Here is a 23,144-nt window from a genome sequence, read left to right as displayed (position 1 = left end):
AGCTGCTTCTATAGATTGTGACATGATGTGTTGTTTTTTTTGAGATTTATTTAGCCTAAATCAAGTGATTTCTTGATCCAACAAGTCTGGCCATACTCAGGCCTCGGTGTGGCTGGAGACAAAGTGTGACAAATATTCAAAAAAGTAGAAAATCAGGAAGATGGCCAATACTTTTTTAAATCACGGTATGCTTTACAACACACTATATACACAATTATACACATATAAACAGAGAGTCATCTCTAATAAAATTTGTAATAGGCTCATTTCTTGCCATCCCTCGCATACTCAGTCATGTAAAATTCCACAATGACTTAAAAATACATTTGAGCACAAACCAGTTGAAACAGGCCTTGAGGTCTCTCTGTTCACATTAACACCCAGGTCACCTCTGGCCCACACACACAACCACGTACACTTGTAATTAATGAAACAGGAGGAAGGCAGATGGAGAGGACAGAATGAGAGAGTGACGACATGCGAGAGAGAGAGCAAAAGAAGCAGGGTTAGGAAGGCCTTGCTCTACAAACAAGACACCCTCATTACCACATAATCTCTGACACAAAGTGGAAACAGAGAGAGACAGCTAAGACACGAGAGTTTTGGGAAGATTTGGTTTGCGCTGATGAAGGGTAAGCGGTGCTCGAGGCTAGTGTTTGAGTCTGCATGTGCGGTTGGGCAGCGGAGAAGTGGGAGAAAGGAAGAAGTAACAGAAGGATGAGGCACGAGATTAGAGGTGGAAAGGGGCAGAGAAGGAAGCGACAGACAAGAGTAGAGAGAAAAAGGGCAAAGGTCTGAAAAACAGTGGTCATTAGCAGGCAGAACAGTAGCCCCGAGAAAGGCACACATGTTCACACACAGGGGCTTCTCAGTAGGCCAGGCACATAGTCTTGATAGTGCATCATAATTAATATTTCATAGGTTGTCTCCTGCAGGTGAAAGAAAAAGAAGACCCGATGGAGAGATGAAAATAAGAAAAGAAAAAAGAGACAAACAAACAAAGGAATATTCAAACTGTGTAAGTATGTACATTTCTATGTGCTAACATGTGCTACATGTGATTCTGTGTACATATCAGAGTGCTTGTGAATAATCTGCAGGATTCACTTCAAGTATTGCTTCTTTTGCTTTTTTAAATAAAGATGCCGTTTCCGAAAACAGCCGAAATTAGTCATATAAAGGGTTAAATGCATTGTTTGTTGGGTGAAATCTTCTTGAAGCATGAAATCAAATGCTGACTGACATTTCCAGCGGGACAGCAACACAATCACTATGTTTTTTTTTACCTCCATTATTATGCAACATGTTTAGTGCAGGCATTTTGTAGCATTCATTCAGTCAAGTGGAAAACAGCGGTGTAAATAAGCATATAATGAAAAACAAGTTGACCATGCAGCAACGTAAGGGTCGGGCCTTTGCTTCCGCTGAGTTTTAAGCCTTTGTTTTAAGCGTATTGTCTGCTGCAGTTCCCCAGCAGCCACTTTCCTCCACCTCCATGAAAGACTGACACGGTAGAAACTGCCTGAGTGGCACAAAATCTCTGGGGTTGCTTAGATCAGTGGGTTCCTTTGAGCTTTCCTCCATTTCGAGAAGCACAACACCCAGACAGGGAGGGGATCCCAGATTACCATAGCATTAATAAAACAAACTGTAATCTGAAACAAGAGCAAAAACAAAAGGCTGTATCCTTGTTTTCCCCCAGGAAGACTCTCTGCGACTGTGTGTGCGCCGTTTGTCATGTACACACAAGCTTACCCAACGACACGCGCTTGCTGACACACATACACATGCATAGTGGGATGCACCCATGCTTGTAATGGCATTGTTCCTCAGAAAGGTTAATTCATCACAGTTCAGGATGCTGTGATGGAGAGAGGGATGAAAAGAGGTGAAAGAAAGGGCAGAAAAAATGCCCCAAGGAAGTACAGGAATATATAAGTTGGGAAGGAAATATATAGACAGTGCGCTATTTGGAAATAAGGCGAAAATAAGGGATAAAGAACACGGTAAGGCAAAACAATATATATTATACAACATATAGAATGGGATTAGACACAGTTTTTATAGATGTGATCAGAATCAAGTTTATGCTTTCTGGTACTCAAATATCCATTATAAAGAATAGATATAGGAATGCATTGCCATGGAGAAACAGCACTGTTTTAGTGAAGACTTTCTAAAGAACTGAAGAGTCGCCCACCTCCACCCCCACGCCAGTGTACCTTGTACAATCATAGATCTGGAAGTACACCCATTTTTAAAGAAAAGAAAATCTCATTTTTAAGTTTTAGTCCATTTTTTCCTTCAAGATAATCTCTTTGGGCACTTCTGCAATGGTTCCAGCACAGCTGCTATTTTTAGATCGCTCCCTGGATGTCTCATTCGGACCACTTGTGCTTTTGCGACTGTGACGCCTCCTGGATTTCATACAGAGTCGAAACAGTGACCTTTCAAAAGTCGCTGAGAGAGAAATCTGGTGAGCAGGGCAGAGTGGGGCTGATGAGAGAAAACTGTGTTGGTGTGTCTAAAAAAGATGTGCAATGTGGCCACCACCACGGGGTTAGGTGGTGCATGCCACCTCATCACCAGTGATGATCCTTGACGTATAATAAGGTCACTATGACGCAGTGAAATCAGAGATGACTATGCACTGAGAGGACTTCCAAGGAGCAATCGAAAAAATAGTGCGGGGGGTGCTGGAAGAGGTCAAGAGGGAAATTATCCATATTTGCATCATTAGGAAAGGTTTTTGTTTTTCTATGGGCTATGTAACAGAAATTTATTATCCTACTTTGTGCCTGCCTTCTTTTGAATCATATCATAGTAGGTGGCTTTTTTGTAATCAGTGCATAATGACTCGAAATATAGTGACTTGCAAAAATCGCTTGCTTCATTCTTGGTTGGTTTTAATAAGGTTTATTATCTCTCACAAAATCTGACAACAATGGTTTGAATTAATTTGGTTTGGTAATAAAATTCCTCTCACGTTATACGATCCCACACTTCAGCGATATCTTCCATAAATAAATCGACATATTCATTAAAACACTACTCAACTTCGTGACACAACACGTAACATAATTGCACTTGATCAGCCTTGTTGACCTCCTTGCTGATCAGCACAAGCCCTGATCCACCTTGACAATGACACTGCAGTGAGCCTCTGGCACTCTCCGCAAACAACTTCTTCCAATTTGCTGTTCAACGGTGAGTCACTAAAATATGAAAAGAGCACAAATAAAGGCATGTATTGCCTCGCCTCAGGAAAATACTTACTTTTCTGTCATAAAGCTGCATCTTAAGCTACACGCCAGAACGCAAAGTGCCTACGGAGACAGAAGGCAACAAATCTTGTGTGGTCCTGTGCATCCTCTGTGAGCAGAAGGCAAATGAGTGCGTCTTCATTGTGATTCAGGGCTGTTGTTGTTTTGTGTAGTTTTCTGGGTTCTTCGCTGTGACTGAAGCATATGTCCCAGCTTAATCAAGCTAACTATTTCCCTCTGCCCTTCTCGGTAAACATCACCAGATAGAGTCCTCCCATACATCAACATACTAGACAATACGACCGTATTAACAATCGCCCATCCTTTCTAAACTGAGAACCAGAGGGTCGGTGGCATTTACTTAACCAACTTGGCTGATATTTACTTCGATCACATAGGGGACTGGTGGAAGGCGAGACAGATGGCGTGTCTAATTGTCTGAGCTGGATTCCTTTTCTTAGTTGACTGTGACTTAATTTTATTTAAGATTTGCGTGTGTAACAGTCATAAGTGGGTTTTCCAGAGGAACAGGCATGTGACAGAAATGAAAAAATATTCCAAAGAGACCCTGAAAACATGTAAATTACAGAAGCTCAAACCACTGCGTAGCCACCATCTAAGTCTTTGTCTTCCGCTTTAAAATGGAAATGATGTGCAAATGGGTTTCTGCAAAGTGAATACAACCAATTGGTTTCCAAACAATTGCAGCCTCCCTTCCATTTTTTCTCTCAATTTCTGCTTTTTCTTTTTCTCTTTTTTTCCCTTGCTCTGTTTGTCTCTGTGGGCGAGGCGTATGTCCAGCATACGTTAGATTCTCGATGTAGACACATCTCAGTAAGGCATAGCAACCTCTTAGGAGGTATAAATGAATAAAATGGCGTGGAAAACCGGCTTTTCCTTGCGTTGTCAGACACAGAGGAAAAGGGAGAACAAAAAAAAAAAAGAAAGTGGATGAGCGTAAATGCCAGAAAAATGCGTTGGTCAGGGTGGTGATGGCAGACGGAGAGAGATTTGAGCAGGGGGGATGAGCACTTGGAAAGGAGGGGGAAATTAATTTAGTCAGGAGTGGGCTGTCAGAAGTGGTAATAATAGCAGGAGGTGAGATGATGATAGCCTGGATGTGGGAGTGCTCACTGTGGCCTGCTATGGCATGCTCCCATGCACACACACTCCCTGGGACACACACACACACGCCCACATACACACGTAGACGAGGTATCTTTGGCTTGAAATATTATAGAACTTACCCAGACAGACTCACACAAGCACACAAATGCACACCTTCAAACGCATTTGCTATATCAGTCCTCACAGATAAGTGAGCCCTGCTGTGATGTCTTTTAGAAAATAGGCTTTTCCACCATTTTACCCATTTCCCAGATGTTATATCTAGTGGCAGATCTAGCAGACAGCCAGCTTACTTCCAGATGCAGAGGAGCTCACAAAGCCACCGTGGAAGGCTACCTGTGTGTGATGTGCTATGATTAGGAAAGAAGAAGGAGACTGTTACATATGGGGGTTTGCAAAAATACACCTGAAAGCCTGAAGACAAAAGCAACCCATAAATTATATATGGGTTTTCTTTATTTCCTTCTATTTTCATATGTGCTTTACACACTTTTAAACACACAAATAAAGACGTAAACCCAAGACTTACGTCGAAGGCACATCTCTCTCTCTCTTCTGTCTACAGTTTTCCTGCAAGGTTTCCACTTTTTTTTTTTCAAAAGGATTCGGTGAGTGAAGGATGGCAAGTGAAGATATGGTATCTAGTTTTCCACATCATTAGCACCAGGCATGGTGTGGTGTAATGTTGCGTCTCTAATGCCCACAGCCAGTCATGTTCACTAATGATGTTGAATCACCACCTCGGGGTGCCTGCTACTCACTCTGGTGATGGCAGTGTCAGTGGTCTGTCATGATGTTTGTCATGGGCACATTTAAGGAGAAACACTTAGGTGGTAATTATTGCACTGTCATTGAAGAGTTATACCATCCATGGACAACACAACTGTCACCAAGCACTCTGTGAACATTTCTCTCTCATTCAGCTATTTAGTTTCATTTTTTTCTATATATTTTTTACTTTTAGGGCTAGTGGATGTTTTCTTTTCTGCTGTGTATGTTTTTTGTCAGCCTTTGCAATTTTTGCACTTCTTTTTTTCGTGGCTGTCCTGTTCACTGAAGCTTAACAAGTTTGCTATTATCTTATCTACCTCTCTCTATGTCTCATTTGACCTCACTCCATTTTCTTTTATGCCTGATGTCTGTATGTTTCTCTGTGTTGTCTGTTTCCTCTATGACTCAGTGCTCTTTAAGAGTTCAGGTGCCTTAAAGCTCTCTGACTAATTCCATTAATTCCTCTATCTATCCTGTCCTGCACTTCAGGTTTCAGGCCATCACCATCCCTGGTTCCAGTCTCATATCACTCTATTTTTATTCCTCTTTTACGAGTAACCATTTCTAAGGCTTGTGAGCACAAGAGGCTTTGAAGTGACAATGGTCCGGGTACTGAGAGTAATCTATATTCCAAAATGCCGCTGTTCAAAGTTGGACTTTCATGCTAGCTGAATAGAGGGCACCTTTTAACTCAGAGCCAGTAAAAGTGTCATAAGTTTTTTACTTAAATCTCTCATTCCCTTTTTAGCACTCTGAAAAAGTGGATATTAAGCTTTGAAGAAACCGTCTTTTAACAACCCGAGGCATTTCAAGGGTTAACTTTTACAAAATGCAGCAACCTCTGCTATTAATAAGAACATTGCACATTACAACGTACAGGAGGAAGACTTTATATGATTGAAATATTTAAGAGCTAAAGGTGAGGGGACAGAGAAAGAAATAAAAAAGCTGCAGTTTTCACTTTGATTCCCTTTAAGAGCCATTCCCCAATAACTTGTCCCCTGTTTTTATGGAGAAACATACATTTATTGTTTGGGGTTATTGTTTCCTGTAAAATGGGTTTGCTTCCTTTCAGCCTCACAGAATCTTTATTAGTTTTTAAAAGTGGCAATTACCCTTTAAAGGTCAAACAACCAATCAGGCCACTTCCCTTCACTGGCACTTTTTAATGACCTTGCTGTGGCACACATTAATGCCCCAGGAATCAGTGGAACCCCTGTGAGAGATACTTAATGCTGCATTTACATTCAACCTTTGTACTTCCACGTGAACTACACCCTGCACATTTCTTTTTCCATTTCTTTAGTAATAAATCACATATGCGCAGGTGTGGCATAGCTGGTCTACAAGATACTACCTGAGACAGCGTTACTCGACAGTATGGCAAATGCATTTTCTAAATTAGTGTCAAGTGAAAAAAATCCTAACAATCAATTGGTGGTAATCTGTTATTATCTTTAATTAGCTGCACAAAAGAACACATATACCAATTAAACACCAAAAGCACCAATTTTTATCATTTAAACACTGAATACTAATAAGAAAGACCTGGAACATAAAACCTGACCACACTGTGCAAGTTTTCAGTGTGCTTTTAGAACAAAAGATTGACTTCCTCCTCTTTCCCCTTCTCTTGCCGAGCACCACCTCACACTCACACTGCAATCATAATCAGGGTAAGGGATAGTTGCACACATATACCCATCACAGGTGCCCACACAGATGGGTGAAGGCACATGCATAGACTGAGGAAAGTGTGCTCGCACAAAGGGCATTACACACGGGTAGAGGCAAGGCACACGAGTGAGCACACACGCCCACACTCATTCCAATCAGCAAGCTTGTCAGGAATGACAGCTCTGTAATCAGCAGGTAATGATGGGACCCCCATGGTGAGGAGAGGAGAGGAGAGGAGAGGAGAGGAGAGGAGAGGAGAGGAGAGGAGAGGAGAGGAGAGGAAATGAGCTGTCACAAGGCCCTTCAAAGCAGCATCGGGGGCTGAACCTGAATCGGATCGCAGAGTCTCAATAGAGCCTGTCAGCACCAGGTGCTTGCTGAATGCCACCCCCACTCCACCTCATACACACTCACGGACGCACGCACAGTTTTGACTCATCTCCCTTAGCACTCACTCACACCACCTGGCCCATGCCATCTAAACACTGTGGGGTCTCTCCCTCTTCATTTCTCTCTTCCTGAGGATGAGGCAGATTTACAGTTCATCAGGCTCTTTTTCACTTACATGTGTTCAAGATCTGTCTACAGTGAAATCTCACACTGATTGGAGCGAGGGCCCACGCTGAGCGCACTCGCAGACCAATATAGATATGCAAAGACATAGTCTACAATTATGGGCAGGAAACACGAAATGTGGTAATCATAAAATCAGAGGGCCGATGCTGCAGCTGCCTCACTGTACACTCACAAACTCAGATGAACAAACACTAGAATCAAATGCTAACTGTGGTGCTCATCAGCGTATGCTGGATCGTAACTGTGTATCTAATCCCATTTCTAACTTTCATGCATACTTTTAAGTATTAAAAAAAAATGGATAAAATAGTCAGATTACAGATTTGCTAAAATGACACTGACACGTAAAATAAATTTAAAGTCTTTGAGACTGACCTGCCAAAGTATTTCATATTTTTCCTGATCGCTATAAAACTTTGGACACATTTTTCAGTTCCACACTACATACTTAGACTACCAAAATTCTTTAAATGCATTAAAGTTGATTTTTTTTCTTTGGGACGTCTTCACTTAAAGATCTACTTTCTCACTCACTGTGGACCTTCAGTAATATCACACATTAGTCATCGATAGGAGCCGTACCTGAAAAGTAACTACTTGACAAAAACCACTTTTTTTATCAGACTAGATCAAACAACAGCATTAATGCATTCATGTCAGCGTTAAACCAAAATGATTCACTATGAAAAAAGTTAATAATTTGATTCCTTACAGCTCATCCCTACAGGTGTAATTCACATTATGTCCTGATACACTAATGAAGACGCTTCATAAATACATTCATAGAATTGGGGTCGGGGCATAAACTGGGAACGGCAAGGTCACCAACAGACATGTATATTGCATAGTTTTAATGCTGCTGCACTGACAGAATATGTCCACAGAGAGACATTTAGACACCTGCTCTTTTTGGTAGTTTGTGCTCCAGCAGGTCTTACCAGGACCAAATTCTGCCACGACACACCCACAGAGACATACACACTCATAAGATTTAAACAATCAGCCTCGGTGTTATATCTGGTAATATTGTTATCTGATAGCACTGATCAAATCAGTCAGAGATAGGCCATTTTGTTACATTTTAACACTGTTTTGTTCCAGTGTTTTATATACTCGTATAAAAATCAAATTTGTCCTTAAAACTGTTTCATTAAAACTGCTCTCTATTTATGTGTGTGTGTGTGTGTGTGTGTGTGTGTGTGTGTGTGTGTGTGTGTGTGTGTGTGTGTGCACACGTGCTTGGGATTGTGAAATTGATTGTGGCTGGATAGGAGGCAGGCAGGCAGGCGTGTGGTAGTGCCCAAGGGGCAGGACAGTGCTGAGTGAGCAATACTTTACCTGCACTAGACACGCACACAGACACACACAGACAAAACATCTAAACTTTGTCACATATACCCTGACCGTTAAGATTAACTATAGTCGCTCAGACCATTGATCTGAGGTAGGAACAGTGAGAAAGAGAGAAGAGAAAGACAGACAGCCTGAGAGAAAATTAGAAAAGCAGAGACAGAAAGGTGTTGACATAAAGTCTAACCTTGAAGAAACAATGTAAATGGGAGACAGCGAGGGTGAAGTCACCTCAGGGTTTATATTTCCTGCTAAGAAACTGGGATGATATTTAATGTCCAGTGTAGGTGATAAGGAATTCTTTCATTCAGAACCTGGATGGTCTACTTTAGCCTATGCCAAATGAGATAAGACATGAAGCACTTAAGTCTCCTTCCTTACCATTTAGAGAATTAAACAGCTCTGATACAGTTAGATACAGTTCATTTCACTTAGTAAGAAACATTTCTTGGGAAAATAGCCTGCAACTGCAACTACTGTGTGGGGGACTCAGAGTGTAACTGCTACTATGACTCACGAAGACGCCGAAAGAGGAAGACAGCCATCTAAAGTACAAAATACTGTAAATGTACTGTAAAGAATTCTCTCTCTAACTGTAGTGACAACACATGAAACAAGAGCTCATCAAATGGAAAGAGGCTTCTTCTGTAAATGATATTGCTGTTTGAATGCATAAACACACTACACTAGTTGTTAATTTTTTAGAAGTTGCTTGCTTCAGAGATAAAAAGCTTTTTTTGTGGTTTTGGATGTGCTTAATCCAAATGTGAAGAAAATTAAGCTGATTTGCTGCCATTTCCACCTATGTGGTTTGTCTGGATGAGTATTAATAATAGATTGCAAGCTTATGGCTTCTCAGCTGTATACTGTATACGGTCACTTCTCCTTTGTGACCATATACAGCTTTTCTTCTTTATGCACTTAAAACTGGAGAACTACAGAAGGCTTACTATGACAGAATACTGTATATTCACTTTGGGTTTTTCCACAGCCAAACATATTTAATTATTTAACAATGTAGACACAGGAAATGCAGTTGTTGATATCACTAGAGCAAGTTCCAGCATGTTCAATGGCACACAGAGAAAGAAAATGTAAAATCTTAATTGTGGTGTATTTTAACATGTTTAAAAACTGTAATTTGTAGTATTAAGGGTCAAATCCAATGTCAGATTCGAGGTCAAGAGGTCAAATAGAAATAAGACTGGCTAACTGCAAAATTAGTGCCTATCCCCATCTGGGCCATTTTGACAAAATTCAGGGTTGAGTTTCAAGTAACAACCTTTGGTTTTCAGTCATGAAAACTAGAGCCAACCAACAATTTAAAGCATCAGTTTCAGTCCCACTGACTGCATTTATTCCAGGAGCATTCTGGCTGTAGACCAGTGCTACTTAAATCTTCAGCCAAAGGTGTGGGTTTTTTCTTCTTGTTCAGTGATTACAGAAATAAGCCTTCCACCTCCGCTTTCCGCTTTTCCTCCTACCTGTGCAATGTTCTCTGCACCAAAACAGCAGACAGATGAGCAAAGCGAATGCCAAGGTCAGGGAAGGACCACTGCTTGTGCAGGTTGTTGAGGTGACATGAAAACAGCATGACTTTGTTTTCCCGAATTGAACAAGTAGGGGATGTGAGCCCGCATTTTCAGACAAGCTTTTCTTGACACAAAAGCAGTTTCATGTGTAGAAAGAAAAAACCCTACACATCTAGTCAATCACTGCATGAAGTGAGCACGTCAGATTTTTCTTTTCTGAAAGCTGAAAGAACGAAAAATTGTCATCTGACACAGTATGGGGTGCAGTTCTGCTGTCAGGAAGGTGTAGCGGGAGGAGGTATCAGCTGCTGTTAGACAATCAAACATGCACCACAACCCTTTCATTTAGGAAGAGTTTTAATATTCTGCAGTTTTTTGGTTAGTTTGAATAGTTACCATACTGGCCAAATCAGAAATCAGATACATTTGGAATCAATAACATACAGATAACATAGTGTTAATGAGTTTAATACATTTAAAGAGTAAATATACACAAAAGCAACTTGTAGTACCTGAAGCATTATTAGCATTTTTATGTTACTAACAGCTCTTAGTCAAGGTTAGAGAAAGGCTGTGGTTTAATTCAGAAAAACTCCACAGTGTCTGGAGTGATTGAACCCACAAACAGAAATGTGATGCCTGTGCAGCCCTGCTATCCACCGACACCACACTGTTTTGACTCTGATGCAGTTCAAAAATACAACGCCTCACTCGTTTAAATAAAATTTCAAACACCTTTGAGCATAATCCTACCAGGGATTATGCTGCACCTGTGCGTTTGGGAAAATAATTTGGATGTGGAGAAACATGATTTCCGGGAGACAGGGTTACCCAGCACTATTGCAATGTCACACTGAATCATATCTAAAGATGCACGTCCTTCACGTAAAATTTACAAGGAGGAGGAAAATGTGTTTCTATCCCTTTATGTGAATTAAATATGCATTTTCATATTAGGACTTTGCACTTTTTTTCCATCTCAGGAGACAAGGCTGTAAAACAGAGTGACAGATTGCCCCTTTTTGCCTCGTAGATGGGTTTTGGCAAAAGGAGCCCTCTAACGGAAAAGCTCACAGTAATAATAATAACCACAATGAAGAGAAGTATTGATAGTTATTTATGGGACAGCTCTCGCATTAAACACTCTCATAGATTAGGTGTAAATGTATCAGGCCTAAATGGTGTAATACCGCGTTTCCGCTGTATTGCCTTTTCACAGACTCACTTCGGCCTATAAGGGATAGTAACTCACAGGGAGGGAGGGCTTGTGGGTACAGCTCCTTGTTAAGTAGTTGAGCTCTTTATAAATGTCATATGCATCCTCTTTTAATGAACAACAGGGGTTAAATCCAGTGCATGTGCAACAAACAGCGTAATCCATCAATATGTTATACTGTTACAATGAAAATGCATAGAAATAGAGCACCGTGCTGCTATATGTAACTCTGTGTTGGAAATTTCAATGAGGAAGAGACTCAACAAGTGTTCTATTGTTGCTCTTGTTTGTTCCCGGGAAGGCTTAACAAGAGAGTCTAATACTCGCTTATTGTTCTCTCCAAACGCCACACAGCATGATGAACTTCAAAGCACTTAGCTCCTGACAGTTATGTACACAGTCACACTGCAGCCCACACACCCACACGCACACACTCACAGTGCCTGATGCAGCCACAAAGGGAACTGCCAACATGTTTAAATCTACTGGTAAAAAAAAAAGGGGGCAGACTTTGTGTGTAAAAATCCAACTAATGAATCAATATGCTAAGTGAACAGTGGTTCTCCAATACAGCTCCAGGAGAGCCTTTTAATGTGATGCTGCCGGGGCATATTTAAAATAAAGTAATATGTTCCTCTCACAAAAACACGTTACGGGGGCAGAATGAGGAACTGAGTTAATTATGAAGATGAAAGCTTCGGAGGCCTCTGCCACACCTTGTGAATATTGACTGATCCGCAATAACAGTCTCACAAAGGACGAGGGGGAGAAAAGAACACAAGAAGAAGGCAGGGGAAGAGCGAGGAAGGGAAAAATGATGAAATTAGGTAATAAAGAAGAAAATCCGAGGATTCACGATGCCAACGAACCTGAGAGAGGAGTCAAAAGAGACAAATGGGACACGAACGGATGCAGATGAGATGCAGAGAAGCATGACATCAGAGAAGGCGATGCAATGGGGAGACAAAGGCATCAAAGGATGAATAATGCTAAATTTATTCCCATCCTTCATCTAGTCCGTCTTACCTCTACCCATTCTGCCAGAGTGCAAACAGCACTCCATCAACATGAGATGAGGTTTTTGCATTTTCCCCAGGTCACTTAAAACAGATATACTGTTATAGCTTTGTCAATAGAAAAAGGTGTTTATATCAAACAAAGCCAAGGCTCGAGTGAGCTTACTCTTCCTGAAACTCTCACCAGCTGCTTTATACAAGAACTCATGCATCTGTCTTTCTTCCTTCCATCCTTAATACCAGAGTATCCTTGTTCAGCTCGTAGTAATTGACAAAGATAGGAGTTATTTATTTTACACAAGCCCAAGCCTCCCAGTTAGTCTAACCAGAATACCAGCAATAAAGTCATCCATTCTCCCAGCCCTCCCATACAGATGTAAGGATACAATACAGCAGCTTTATGCGTCTAACGATAATGTGACACAACAGTCTTTTTTGTTCCTTGCCATTACATATCCATTCCTATTGTATAGATCCTGGTGCATACTTTTTTTCATCCCATATCCAGACATCAGAGTCAGTAACCATTGTAAATCTTTGTGCATGAAAGAGTTTTGCACTACTCTGAGCTCAAGCCTGATCCTTCTCATTAACGGCACAATGACGCATGGGTTTTGCGTCACAGGAGTGTGGTGTCAGACCAGCTCACACTTTGCAAATGAAACTATTACAGTGAAATAAGAGCTCGGTTTGGGGGGGAAAAAAGCTCGAATTGAAATTCCGCCTCTTTCTGCCTCTGCTTTAGACTGTACCAATCATTCTTCCAGTTGAATAACGTGTTGTAAGAAAGAAGACAATGTCCCCGTCTTTTTCCAGAAGAAGATCTGCACATGGAAGAGTGGAAGAAAATGTACAAAAGAAAGAACAGGGCTAAATAGCGGGAACAACAAATAACCTACAAGATGAAATGAGCGCGGCACAAAGAAACTTTGAGGAGATGAAGGAAACGAAGAGAAAAAAATTATAGTTCACGAGAAGATCTATCCATATGGTGAAGTATTGGTTTTTTGGATGTCATATAAGTAAATGTTATTTAAAAAAATGAACAAAATGGAAAGTCCCAAAAATGGTGACATGAATGAACAGAGCAAAGCCATGCATGCAGTAATGCAACTTGTTTATTAAATCTGCGCTGCGTTCATGTAATGATTTTTTTTTTCTCCTTTTTGTAGGGAGAATGGCTTCTTCACACTTGATTCTAGCATAGTGAATTCACAGAGTATTTACAGGGTGTATACACTGCATATACAGAGACAGACTGATATAAACGGAGGGGGGTAGTAAGTGAGAGAGAAGAAGCGAGAGTACCATGCTTCTACAGTAAATCAAGACTGACGGAGTGACCTTTGATAGCCCTAGACAGAAAAGGTTACATGAGCGGAGGAGAAAATGGGTCTATCTGTCACTTACCTGCTACAGTAGCTATAAATGATTGTGTACGTGTGTGTGTGTATCTCTGTGTGCGTCTCTGGGTGAATGTGTGTGAAAATCAGGTGGTATCTTTCTTTATTTCTTTCATAATAACAAACGGTCCTTAGCAACAAAAAAGGGCAGAAAAAGAAGAATTTATTATACCTTTTTAATGCTTTCTGGGTTGGTGCCCATTAGAATAGCTAGCTCTATTACAAAGATTGTTACCGTATATATTAAAACATTTTTATGCCAGGAGCCCTGGCTAGAGGCATTATGCCTGGGAGTGGGGGAGCAACACCTGGAGGGGATTCCTGTAACATTGGTTTAAATGTTCACTTAGACTCAACAATGAACTGATTTCGATGGTCAAAGTTCAAGGTCGCTGTGACCTCACATCCATCGTAATTCTTGTGAAGAAGCTATAACAGGAACACCTTGAGTGGCTTAAATTACATGAAAAGTTCATAGCATAACAGAAACAAAATTTCACACATCTATCTAAAAGGATAAAAAAATAAATGTGACATTTTGAATCAGGGTCTTTATCTTACAGTATAAAGCACGTTGAGTCGACTTGTTGTGATTTGGCGCTGTACAGATAAAACTGAATTGAACTGAGCTAAAGGTCTAAAGATCAAGGCTGCATTAAGCACAGATCTGAGCTGGGGCTTGACTGCTAGACAGCAACTGTAGTTTCGCAATTTCGAATTGACATATGATCTGCTTTGCCATGGAATCTGTCAGCCTGCGTCATTAAATAAACAAATAAATCGCACTGCTACCCAGACTTTCCTACAATACACATGAGCTACGCAAAAGCAGGATTCATTGTGCCACAATTAGCCTCTCGCCCTTTGACAGCTGGGATAGGCGCGAGCCACCCCACCCACCTCCACCGCCCCGGGGCCTTGAATTTGATAAGCTGCTGCGAAAATGGATGGCTGGATGGCAATTATAGAACACTGCTCACTGGACACAGCATGCATTATGGAGGTGTAACTTTTGGTAAACAATAGACAGTGTTGCAGCAAGTGGGCCAACTTATAAGAAGCATCAGTGCCCTGGAGATATAAATAAATAAAATATAAATAAATATATATAATTAATCACGTCTGGTTGGATGCTTCAGAATAAAATCAGAGTAAAAAACATTATTCAGAGCTGTATTTGTTGTGCCTAGCCTTGAATTACATGTATTACAAAACAAATCATGTGATTTAAAAAATTCATTGTATAACATTTCGGCCACATGTGCCACCAACTGTGTGCAAAAAACATACATTGCATTGTGTAAGCATGTTATATGCTAATTAAATGGCAAGATATAGTGCACTGTATGTTACTTACAAATACATAACCACCCACCTTGCCTTTGTGCCTCTCTAAAACATCACACTGAAAAGAACTACAACCTTTAACCAAATCATCAAAGCCTCTGCAGCATTTTCTGTTTAAACATCCAGTGTCAGGTAGGTCTTTTCCTGAGAGCAGTATACCGAGAAGGTGAATAATTCAACACATTAGCAACGGCAGCAACAGCTGTTTGTTTAGAATAAAAGACTGCCATCTGCACAAAGTCTGCCCCCTTAATAGAATAAGTAAGCAAAAAAACTAAAAAATGTCAGCATTGGTGATTCTCTTTGATTGCAGTGTGACCTCTGGGAGGTTCAGCACAACCACAGTAACCACTGACAAGAATTAAAAATAACACAGATTAGCAGCTTTTAAAGCAGTAACAAAAATATGTAGCATTCATAGGGTGGTTCAAGTCCTGGTTACACAATTATATTCACAGTCATCAGCACCTCTCAGGCAGTTTAAAAAGTAAATGCTTATCTGAAGGACAGGATGGCTATGGTCAACTAATTTACATCCCAAGCTATGCCAGTTATTCATGGCCCCGATACTTCCTTAAGTCCCCTATGCCCCTCTAGTGCCAAATGTGCTAAATTAAGCTTACTGTATTTTACAAACCTCAGCGACCCATGCTATCTAATAAACTACTAATGGAGGGAAACATAGGCATCTCATTAGCTGGCTGCCAAAAGGCATGCATGCACACACACACATACACACACGCAACTTGAGGCAACTTTCCTCTGGCACAGAGCCGGACATTAATGATGTTCCAGCTGGTTTTAACAACTATTTATTTATTGAGGGAGTAATTTTGCAGTGTAGGGAACCTAATGAAGGTGTTTGGGGAATTCTTATGTATTAATCAACCTGCAGTGTTTGTCTTTTTCCAGAGAAAGTGAGAGAGAGAAGATGAGGGGAGAGTCTGGGAAAGCAGAGGAGATCACAGCACGGGAGGGAAAGGGGAGTACTATTCACTTTTGTATGCATGCATGCATGTGCGGACACCCCGCACATTTAGTTGAGTAAATAGAGGAGAAAAGGGCTATTTAAATGGTGACTTGGTGACAATATACTGTGACTGACAGAAGAAGGAGGGAGTTGATGGGAGGATGCTGTCAGCGCCTGATAACAGCTGTCTGCTCCACTTACAGGAGGGTAGACAGAAAGTGAGAGACAGAGAGAGGGAGAGCAGGAGAGACCCATACACACATAAACAGATGCACAGTAATGCACTCTTGCATATATTTCCAATTAAAGTTGTTGGTAGCGTCATTCATAAGTTACGTAATGCATATGGGAAAAAGCAGATTACAGAGTCCATCATGTAAATTTCCATCAGCACAAACAATCCACTGGCACTCAACACCCTGGATGTCAACTGAGATGCAAAGTCACAAATCCACAACTCATACACACACACACACACACACACACACACACACACACACTCTTATTAAACATTCACTGGAGTGAGTTTGGGGTAATGAATGGGAGTCAACAATGAATTATGGATCATATTCTAATGGTTGACTTACCCCTCTCATTACTGGCATGCTAATGTGATTGGGAAACAAATGATTATCAGCTTTATTAGAAGGGGGAAAAGAGCAGAAGTGCAGGAACCCCCAATACAACCCCGAGTCTTTCACCTGGAGAAAGGTGATGAGGAGGAAAACTGAGAAAACAAGACAGCAGTGATCATTTCAGTTTGGAAACCGTCCAAGGTCCTGGAATAATTCTTTTAATTATCATTTGCATCATTAACATTATTCTCACATCATTAAATCCAGCTAGGACACAAGGACAACAACACATCAGTTAACAATATCACTCCTAATTACCATATTTTAATCATTTCTTTGTGGATTGAGTTTGCTTTAAAGGAAGACGTGTCTTTCTTTGTTGAAAACAAAAATTATCACATAATGAATTTCTCTCTGTACAGAGCTAAAACTTCCAAATGTGATACATTGAAGTGCATGCATATGCACCTTCGGGCATTTATCATAGCGCTGGTCAAGGTGGAGACATCGCCTACAATTCATCTCTCAGCGTATTGGCACCAAAAGACCTGCTTTTATGCTTTGCCCGGAGATTTATGAGCAACTAAAGGCATGAGTGGGTGCGTGTGTGTGTGTTAGGGTATGAATGCATACATTAGCAGTATATGCACACCTCACAGTCTGAAAGGGATCACGCTGATGTGCTTATTGACACATCACCTCCCGCTCGCTTTTTCCTGTCCGCATGTCCCTTCTCCCCTCCCTCCATCCATCTATCCCTCAATCCATCACCTTCCTTTAAAAGCCTGTTAGGAAACCCAATACCTTTCATTAGCACAAAAAGATTAGCTTTTTAGCAGGAGGTGTGTGTGTGATTGTGTAGGTGGGGGTGTGTGTGAACAGAGGAACAGTGGGTGGGAGAATAAATAAAGATAATCAAAGAATGCCTGTGCCAGACAGCCACTTAGTTTAACCTAGGCTGGGATGGTGCAAGTTCAAACACAAGCACATAGTTATAGGCACAGATACAAGACATTAAAAACTTCACAACAGTGATATTGAAGGGACTGAAACTATCTGAAAAGTTTCATTCAGAAAAGGAGATATTCATTTAAGAAGCTGAGAGAATACAGACTGCTATGAAAGAGAAGCCCATTATGCAATATAATTAAAGTTATGACTCATTGTAATCTGTTTGCTAGTCATTTTGATGATACAATCATTTGAAATGTTAACTGATGAAGCTTAAATAGTAAGAAATTGTGACGAAGCAGCATGTAAAAGATTTTTAAAGTCAGTGGTTTAGAAAGAAATCATGTTGCAAGGTGATTAAATCACCTGAACATTGTATCTAAACAAAGGCAAGACCTCAAATGCAGAAACTTTTTCATACATATGCTAAATTTTCACTTTTCAAAACAGAGGGACAGCGACAACAATAAAAAAAAACACCTCGTGGAACATTTCACAACTTCACAGTGACAGAAATGGGTTTGTAAAGAGCCTTTTATAAATAAAAATAGGAGGTGTTTACTGGGCCATGACAACTACATCCTTTCATCCATCCTTTAATTTTCTTAAACACCTTTTTAATTCAGGCTCATGGGGGGAACTTGGGCTTATCTCAGCTGTCATAGGGTCAGAGGTGAGCTATACTCTGGACAGGTCTCCAGTCAATCACAGGGCTAACAGAGAGACAGACAAACATTCACACTCATATTCAGACCTACAGCCAGTTTAGAATAAGTAATTAACCTAATATGAATATGAATGTCATTGGACTACTCTACGGCATTTATGCTGAATAATATGGAGTAACAAGGTGTATACTTGTGCCATTCAGTTGGCATGCTGTCAGGGAATGCCTTGGTTGTTTTACAGTGGGCTAGAAGCAGCCTGCCTGTGCGTCAGGAGATCTTGCTTTTTGCTGAATTACTGGTTGTTTAAAGTAAAATTTAATGCATTGTTTTTCCATTTTGTTGTAAGATGCTCTTCAAAGGTATCTGAGTAATCAAAGCTGGCTTTTTGCATGCACAAAAACAGCATATACAGTATGTCAGTATATGATATGTCTGATTCAGTTTGTGTACAAAATGTTTATAAGGCCACTGAAAGAAATTCAATTCTGCTGGAGGCACACATGTTTTTTTTCATGCATAATAAAATACTAAGCACACAAGAACAAATGCTGTATACACAGATATCCTCTCATTAGGAAGATTTTGAATAATCTTAGAGTCTTGCAATCAGTGAAAAATGTCCATGTATTTCCCATAGGATAAGATAACAGTCCTATTATTCTATAAGACAAACACACACACAGGCAGAAAAAAAAATCTGTTATTTAGCCAACTGTTCCCTGGAGAGAGGGTCTTTAACAGTAACAAAGCAGCATCCAATCACTTACATGCTTTTCCCTCGTGCCTCCTTTTTCCATACAACGTAATCTGAAGAACAAGATTACACACGAGCGAACGTACACACACAAACCTTCAGCTAATACCCATCAGCTTTTGGGACAGGAGAAAATCTATATTTCATCTGAGCAGCTGAAGTGTTTGTGCACACGCTGAGTTTGTTTGTCATTAGGCCTAACCCCTGCAGGTCACCTAATCAGGCTGATGTGTATGTGTGTTTAATTCTGTAAGGGTTGAGAAAAGCAAGAATACAACTGTGTGTGTCTGCGTGCATGCAAATAGTCGTGCTACAGTGAGAGATGTGGGAGACAGAATCATGCAAACACACACTTGAGGCTGAATTAAAGTTATCGATTGGACGTGGCATGCTCTCACACAGAGATCAAAGCTTAACCCTGATCAATGCCTAATCTATTTGTTTGTTTGTGTGCGCACGTGTTTTCATGCATCATCTCAATTTCTATCTTTCTGGAAAGACACGTTCAACACTGTGAGACTTTCAATGTTTTGTAACCAGGCTTCATCATCCCCACTGATGTAAGGCTAAGTCCACTAGAATGGTAATGGAATAATTTAAACATTATGTGGCTGGTAGAACTGTCAGATTTTTCCCATAAACCAGAATAATGGACCTTTTTTACTCGGCACTGTAGAAAAAGTGAAGAAATCACCAAAATTAAATTCAGGAGACTCATTTAGATACCAAAAAACACTGAATATATCAGATAATACTCAACATATTATTTCACTGCAAGTCTTCTCACACTTACCAAGCTGCTGGACTGTATAGCCAGTTTCCAGTTCCCCACTCCGAATAAAAGTGAGATACCCGGAAAGGTCTCTTGAGTGGAGAGAGAAACTTCTACTCAGAAGTGATGTTACAAAATCCATCCTGCAGATTTGTCCTTGAGTAAAATTTGCTTTATTGTCAAACGAGTCCCTCTCAGGTAGTTCAACACAAAAAAATCATTTTAAAAATGTATCGGCATCCTAATAATCCGAGCAGCAAACCAAACACACTGCAAGCTAGCTGCTGAAGCCCTGGTCTTCTTGGCTCTAAGAATAAATCAGAGTTTCCTGAAGCATTTCAGCACAATGACATCCACTTTGCATACAATAACACTGGAAGAACAAGGTCTGTTTGATAATAAGGACAATGGATACCACCACAGTTAACTTACATGCAACATTAAACTGGCCACTGCAACAATTATGAATGAATGGCACCAAAATGACAGACAATCAGACTTGATGGCCCACGATTTTGTTCATCAGAGTGAGACCTCACTCTATCATTTCCTCTCCGTCTACCTTCATTAGGACATCTACACATGCGACGGCCAAGCACTGTGGCAGCCAAATCACACAAAGTAGTATGGTCATTTGGAAGGAGGATAGCTGCAGTTAGTGCATCAGTATGTTCAACTCCCTGCTTTGTCCTCAGATATATTTTAATGGAACCATGGAAACGCTCTTCTCCTTTCACCTCATTTGGCTAAACCACTGAGCATGAAAAAGATATAGGCTACATTATGCCATTACTCTTTATCTAATCACACAGCAGGACAGTTTTTTAAATAAAGCACATGTCTTAACGTAGAACAGCTTAAAAGCTTTACTATTGTCATCCTGGTAAACATTAAAGTAACAGTAAGAAATAGAAATTTTACTTCTCCTTCTTTCATCATCTTTCCAGAATTTGTACTCTTAAATATAATCCCCACTGCAGTCTGGAGTTTTGTCATTTGTACTTGCCGAGAGGTTACCCAGGTGTATTTCATTCTTCTTTTATTGTTTTATGGTCTTAATATCTCTGAGGTGAGCAGATGATGATAAATCAATACAAACAATACTTTTTCTCCAAGGCAAACACCAAGGGAGCGGTCAGTGTGTGTGTCATAGCTTGAATCTGTGCTGGTTACCATCAGCGCAAAAACGTGCAGTAATATAGGCATGCAGTGCACTTGCCAAATCTAAATCAGCTATTGACGTGAAGCATAGGACTTATATGAGCAGCCACAAGCAACAAGAAGATAAGACGTGGTGGATATTTAGCTTAGACAATCCAGGGGAATTTCTGTGGAGCCTCATAGAGAAACAGCCCCATCTGCAGGATTTTAGCATGAGTGGAACCCAACGCCATCCCCTCCCACTCGGCGAAGTTACCATAACTTTAAATTCCAGTGCATCTCTTTGTCTCAGCAAAGCTTAATGAGTCTCCTGAGAGTACCCCCAGGTGAAATCGCTCTAAAATAAAACTCCCCTTCTCGAACACAGAACAATGCTGTTTGGGGTTTTTTTGTTTTTTTAAACACAGAAAATGCTGTATGTGCAGATTTTGGATTGGACACTGCAGCACTTTGCCAGCAAAATAAGGGTGTTCTCTTTCACAGTGTTGACTTGGTGAACAATATCCTGGAAGTGGTCAGCATGGACTCAGCGTTTCTGGACACAAGGTGCTGGGTTCCCCCAGAACTAAAAGCAAAAAAAACACGAGCATCTGCACACGCTCACACTTGATATACTCAGAGGAGCACAAGCTCAGGGCTTAAACACACACACACACACACACATACACTGGGAGATTGGCCATGCTCTCTAACCCCTTCCTGTGTACACGGACCTGCCTCTCAAATATCACTGAGTCCAGACAGAGGAGAAAGACCTTTGCAGAACAAAGAAAGGTTCTGATAAGGAAGCGCTTGCTGGTGACACTCTGCCTTTTCTTCTAACTACAAAGAGACCATCTGCCCCTGCTGGCTCGTCCGAATTGTCCTCTTCTCTTGACTCATTTCAGATATGACGAAAACACCAAAGACATTTGGGGAAAAAAACACAGGCGCGAAAGAGGGGGCAGTTTTTGAAGTGGGTTGGATTGGAGTGATGAAAGGGACAATATTGAAGTTGCAGAGTTGAGCGAGCTTGTAACGTAGGGTTAGGCTGAAGAGCTCAGAAGGAGTAAGCAAAGTAACCTTGACAAGAGCAGCTACATTTCACCCAGACTTACGCTCTTTTTAGGGTGCTTGAGGTGTCAAAAGGCTGCTTAAATTAATAAAAGAAAAGAAAAACAAAACTCTACAGTATAACAGTATACATCATTATAGAGTTTGCTGATTCTCGTAAGTAGTGCTATTGTGTGCCTTCACCTGTGCGTGCATGTGTGTGTGTCGAAAAGAGCTGGAAGCCATGCAGAGGTATGAGACAGATGTGTGTGCCAGTCATTACTGTAATCGCTCCATTTACTTCATCTTCCCTGGGAGGGACATCTGGTCAGCACCATCTGGACACACACAACCCATACATGGCAACCGCCATCCGTGGTGGGGTTTCATGGGTAGCCAGCCAGCAACAGGAGGAAAGCTTCAAAATAGTCATTACATATGTGTGTATGTCTGACAGTGTCCGCATTAGCCATCTCTGTCACTGTCTCAGTTTCTCTCCCAGTGACTTTCTTCTCACTGAGTTCACGTCTTCCTTTTTTCTCATCTCGAGCCTCCTCTTTCATACATTTCTCAGCCTCCCCTGAGTCCGACGGCTTCTGAAATGAATCCGTCGATTTTGCCCAGAGACTAAAATGCAAAATGAAAAAAGCCACGGTGAGTAGTACCAAAGTGCAGTCGTCTGAGACTCCTACACTGCCCAAGGAGATGATGGTCATCATTTTCTAAGTGCGTGTGTTTGTGTGTATGCGCACCTGTGTGTGTGTGTGTGTGTGTGGATGCGCGTGACTGAAAGATACACAAACCTCGAGCTCATCTACATGTAATTTCCTCCTGGGTGAGGACAGGGAAAAGCGTGATGAGGACAGGAGCAGAAGGAGTGGTTGAGACGCGAGGCAGAGAGTGAGCCCAGCTGAAGCTCAAGAACGGCAGCCTGATTGTCAAGCAACACGTAGCCATGGCAACGACAAATGGGGAGAGCAAT

Source organism: Oreochromis niloticus, linkage group LG18 (assembly GCF_001858045.2).
Source record: "Oreochromis niloticus isolate F11D_XX linkage group LG18, O_niloticus_UMD_NMBU, whole genome shotgun sequence".
Classification (NCBI taxonomy): domain Eukaryota; kingdom Metazoa; phylum Chordata; class Actinopteri; order Cichliformes; family Cichlidae; genus Oreochromis; species Oreochromis niloticus.
Note: the sequence above shows the minus strand (reverse complement) of the source record.